This window comes from Styela clava, unplaced genomic scaffold (genome assembly GCF_964204865.1).
Source record: "Styela clava unplaced genomic scaffold, kaStyClav1.hap1.2 HAP1_SCAFFOLD_30, whole genome shotgun sequence".
NCBI classification, from domain to species: Eukaryota; Metazoa; Chordata; class Ascidiacea; order Stolidobranchia; family Styelidae; genus Styela; species Styela clava.
Window position 1 is genome coordinate 22,501 of NW_027556480.1, and position 5,000 is coordinate 27,500.

The following is a 5,000-nucleotide window of genomic DNA, read 5'->3' on the forward strand; positions in this document are numbered from 1 at the left end:
GGCTGGCGGGCGAGAGAGTGCTGCGTCGCCGGCATCGGCGTCGAAAGAAGCCGAGCCGAAAAAAGTTAAAGTACAAACGTGCAAGCATACTAACCTAACCCTAGGTAAGGCATGTCAGAGCGAAAGACAGTAATTTCGAATGAGCCAAGAAAGAGCGGTGCGGGGCCGGTCGGAGCGCACCCTTTTCTCGGTGGCTGGCGGGCGAGAGAGTGCTGCGTCGCCGGCATCGGCGTCGAAAGAAGCCGAGCCGAAAAAAGTTAAAGTACAAACGTGCAAGCATACTAACCTAACCCTAGGTAAGGCATGTCAGAGCGAAAGACAGTAATTTCGAATGAGCCAAGAAAGAGCGGTGCGGGGCCGGTCGGAGCGCACCCTTTTCTCGGTGGCTGGCGGGCGAGAGAGTGCTGCGTCGCCGGCATCGGCGTCGAAAGAAGCCGAGCCGAAAAAAGTTAAAGTACAAACGTGCAAGCATACTAACCTAACCCTAGGTAAGGCATGTCAGAGCGAAAGACAGTAATTTCGAATGAGCCAAGAAAGAGCGGTGCGGGGCCGGTCGGAGCGCACCCTTTTCTCGGTGGCTGGCGGGCGAGAGAGTGCTGCGTCGCCGGCATCGGCGTCGAAAGAAGCCGAGCCGAAAAAAGTTAAAGTACAAACGTGCAAGCATACTAACCTAACCCTAGGTAAGGCATGTCAGAGCGAAAGACAGTAATTTCGAATGAGCCAAGAAAGAGCGGTGCGGGGCCGGTCGGAGCGCACCCTTTTCTCGGTGGCTGGCGGGCGAGAGAGTGCTGCGTCGCCGGCATCGGCGTCGAAAGAAGCCGAGCCAAAAAAAGTTAAAGTACAAACGCGATGCTAATGAGCGAGCCGTTGTCTCGACTAATATGTAGGGGGCGTTCGATCGAGCGTCTGGCTTGAGCGCTTGTCGGCCTAGCAGAACGGTCGCATTGTTATGCCCGGGTTTTAGGCACCGCTGCAGGCGGCCGGCAGAGCTCTTGTTTGTGCGAAACTGAATGGATCGAGCCCGAGAGAGGGCGAGCAAAGAAAAAACGCAAATCGCTCCGCCTGGCACTGCCGGCGAGAGCGTGGACGTCGCGGCCAGCGACTGTCGAAGCTGAGTACGGCCGCAGGCGATCGCCTCGGTCTTAAACGAATGCGACGAGCACGCGCCGGGCGGCCCAGCAAGGGCCGAGCGCAGCTGTCGCAGCTATCTGGTTGATCCTGCCAGTAGTGATATGCTTGTCTCAAAGATTAAGCCATGCAGGTGCAAGTACGAGTTCTCGTAAAGCGAAACTGCGAATGGCTCATTAAATCAGTCTTGGTTTATTTGGTCTCGTAAGCGAAGTGGATAACTGTGGTAATTCTAGAGCTAATACATGCATTAAGCGCCGACTTCGGGAGGCGCGCTTTTATCAGATCAAAACCGACCGGGTTCGTCCTGTGACGTTTGATGACTCTGGATAACCACGCGGATCGTACGGTCTCTGCACCGACGACGTATCATTCAAGTGTCTGCCCTATCAACTGTCGAAGGTACGCTACGTGCCTACCTTTGTGATAACGGGTAACGGGGAATCAGGGTTCGATTCCGGAGAGGGAGCCTGAGAAACGGCTACCACATCCAAGGAAGGCAGCAGGCGCGCAAATTACCCATTCCCGACACGGGGAGGTAGTGACGAAAAATAACAATACAGGACTCTAACGAGGCCCTGTAATTGGAATGAGTACATCCTAAAACTCTTAACGAGTATCCATTGGAGGGCAAGTCTGGTGCCAGCAGCCGCGGTAATTCCAGCTCCAACAGTGTATGCTAAAGTTGTTGCGGTTGAAAAGCTCGTAGTTGGATTTTGGGCGAGCGCCGCCGGTCCGTCGCAAGGCGTGTCACTGGTTGCGTTCGCCTCACCTTCGGTTCTCCGTCGGTGCTCTTGACTGAGTGTCGGCGGTGGCCGATAAGTTTACTTTGAAAAAATTAGAGTGTTCAAAGCAGGCTGTTCGCCTGCATAGTGTTGCATGGAATAATGGAATAGGACCTCGGTTCTATTTTGTTGGTTTTCGGAGCACGAGGTAATGATTAAGAGGGACAGACGGGGGCGTCCGTACTCTGCCGTTAGAGGTGAAATTCTTGGATCGGCGGAAGACGAACTACTGCGAAAGCATTCGCCAAGAATGTTTTCTTTAATCAAGAGCGAAAGTCAGAGGTTCGAAGACGATCAGATACCGTCCTAGTTCTGACTATAAACGATGCCAACTAGCGATCGGGAGGCGTTACCATGACGACCTTTCCGGCAGCTTCCGGGAAACCAAAGTCTTTGGGTTCCGGGGGAAGTATGGTTGCAAAGCTGAAACTTAAAGGAATTGACGGAAGGGCACCACCAGGAGTGGAGCCTGCGGCTTAATTTGACTCAACACGGGGAAACTCACCCGGCCCGGACACAGGTAGGATTGACAGATTGAGAGCTCTTTCTTGATTCTGTGGGTGGTGGTGCATGGCCGTTCTTAGTTGGTGGAGCGATTTGTCTGGTTAATTCCGATAACGAACGAGACTCTGGCATGCTAAATAGTTACGCGACCTTCTCGGTCGGCGTCTAACTTCTTAGAGGGACTAGTGGCGTTTAGCCACACGAGATTGAGCAATAACAGGTCTGTGATGCCCTTAGATGTCCGGGGCCGCACGCGCGCTACACTGAGTGAAGCAGCGAGTGTCTAACCTAGGCCGAAAGGTCCGGGTAACCCGTTGAACCTCATTCGTGATTGGGATAGGGACTTGCAATTGTTTCCCTTGAACGAGGAATTCCCAGTAAGCGCAAGTCATCAACTTGCGTTGATTACGTCCCTGCCCTTTGTACACACCGCCCGTCGCTACTACCGATTGAATGGTTTAGTGAGATCCTTGGATCGGCCCCGTCGCGGCTGGCAACGGCCGCGTCGGCGTGTCGAGAAGACGATCAAACTTGATCATTTAGAGGAAGTAAAAGTCGTAACAAGGTTTCCGTAGGTGAACCTGCGGAAGGATCATTACCGAAGGTGGTGGTAGGCCCCGGCCGACCGCGCACTGAATTGTCTTTGAGTGCCGCCGAGAGGGCGGCCGTCAATCGGGGTTCCGCCCCGTGCGACACGCGTAACACGTTGGCATAGCAAGGCAGCCGAGTGCGATGGTGGCTTCTGGGCACCGCGCTCGATGTGCCGCCGGCCCAGCCCGGCGGTCGCTCGGCGCCGTTTGTTGGTGTTTTTGTGCAGTTGTTGTCGGTGGTGGTTTTGTGGTCGATCCCACAGTGTGACGTCCGCGCGCTTCGGCGCCGGGCGAAACGTCGAGGACGACTCTTAACGGTGGATCACTCGGCTCGCGAGTCGATGAAGGACGCAGCCAAGTGCGAGAAGTAATGTGAATTGCAGAACACATTGAACGTCGACCTTCTGAACGCGAATTGCGGTCTCGGGTCAATCCCGGGACCGCGTCTGCCTCAGGGTCGCGTTCGTCCTCACCCGAGGGCCGTCGCCTGGCCTCTGCAAAGACGGCCGGGCGTCGCCCCAAGTTGAAGCGGTCGCCGAGCTTTCTCGGCGCGACCGCGTGTCCCGTACACCGCCGGCCCCTCGACGTGTTCAACTACGTTCGAGGGGCGGGTCCAGGTCGGTCGGTCCGGTCACGAGATCAAGACCGACCGTGGGCCAAGGCGGCGACGGTACGCGCTCGGTCGGCGCCGGCGGCGACGACTTGCGATGCCAGCGGGCCGTGTAAGAAGCGGCCCGCTTGACACATACGACCTGAGTTCAGGCGAGAGCACCCGCTGAATTTAAGCATATTATTAAGCGGAGGAAAAGAAACCAACAGGGATTCCCTGAGTAACGGCGAGTGAACCGGGAAGAGTCCAGCGTCGAATCTGCGCGCTTTTCGAGCGCGCCGAGTTGTGACGTACGGAAGTCCCAGTGCGGCTGACGGCGAGCGCCGGTGTCCTTCTGATCGAGGCCTCGTCCCACGGCGGGTGTTAGGCCCATAGGGGCGCTTGCCTTGGCCGCTTCGGGTCTTCTCGGAGTCGGGTTGTTTGGGAATGCAGCCAAAAGCGGGTGGTAAACTCCACCTAAGACTAAATACGGTCGCGAGACCGATAGCGGACAAGTACCGTGAGGGAAAGTTGAAAAGCACTTTGAAGAGAGAGTTCAAGAGTACGTGAAACCGTTGAGAGGCAAACGGGAGGGCCCGTCAGGTCGCCGGCTCGCTTTCAGTTGGGTGCGGGGGCGCGCCGTCTCGGTTCGCGGACGCTTAAGGCGCCGCTGCCGAGTCGGCTCGCGCACCGTCTCAGCGCACTAGCGACCGGCGCGGGTCACGACCGGTTTGCCGTCGGTCTAAGTCTCCGCGCGAAGGTGGCCTCCGCTCCGGCGGGGGTGTTACAGCGCGCGGGCGGTGCGGCCCGGCGGCGGATCGAGGAAAGGATGCCGCGCGCTCTCTGTGTGCGGCCGTCGCCGTTCGGCTGGCTTGTCGTTCGCCTGCACTGTACGCAGTGCCGGTGTTCGGCGGGCTGCCGCTTCGGTGGCGCGCCGTCGACGCGCTCGGGGTCCGTGGCCACGTCGGCCACCCTCCCGACCCGTCTTGAAACACGGACCAAGGAGTCTAACATGAGCGCGAGTCGTCGAGTGGTTCGAGACTCGCAGGCGAAATGAAAGTGAAGGCGGCCTTTGGCCGAACGAGGTCGGACCCGGAGCCCCGTGCGGGCGCCGGCGCACGACCGGCCGATCGCACCCGCTCTGCCGGGGCGGTCGCGCAAGAGCGTCCATGTTGGGACCCGAAAGATGGTGAACTATGCCTGGGAAGGTCGAAGCCAGAGGAAACTCTGGTGGAGGACCGTAGCGATTCTAACGTGCAAATCGATCGTCCTATTTGGGTATAGGGGCAAAAGACTAATCGAACCATCTAGTAGCTGGTTCCTTCCGAAGTTTCCCTCAGGATAGCTGGCGCTTTGTCGCAGTTTTATCTGGTAAAGCGAATGATTAGAGGCCTTGGGGACGAA

At 57.5% G+C, this 5,000-nt stretch overlaps 2 non-coding genes and 1 pseudogene across 2 annotated transcripts; all 3 read left to right on the forward strand.

The window, feature by feature from the left end:
* The first annotated feature begins 1,205 nt into the window (after positions 1–1,205).
* Positions 1,206–3,015, forward strand: LOC144418728 (small subunit ribosomal RNA). The gene has a single exon (XR_013473635.1). It is a non-coding gene; the product is annotated as a small subunit ribosomal RNA (ribosomal RNA).
* A 298-nt stretch (positions 3,016–3,313) lies between these two features.
* LOC144418732 (5.8S ribosomal RNA) lies at positions 3,314–3,467 on the forward strand. Its single transcript, XR_013473639.1, has one exon. It is a non-coding gene; the product is annotated as a 5.8S ribosomal RNA (ribosomal RNA).
* A 288-nt stretch (positions 3,468–3,755) lies between these two features.
* The window catches only part of LOC144418711 (large subunit ribosomal RNA), a 3,695-nt pseudogene continuing 2,450 nt past the window's right edge, over positions 3,756–5,000 (forward strand).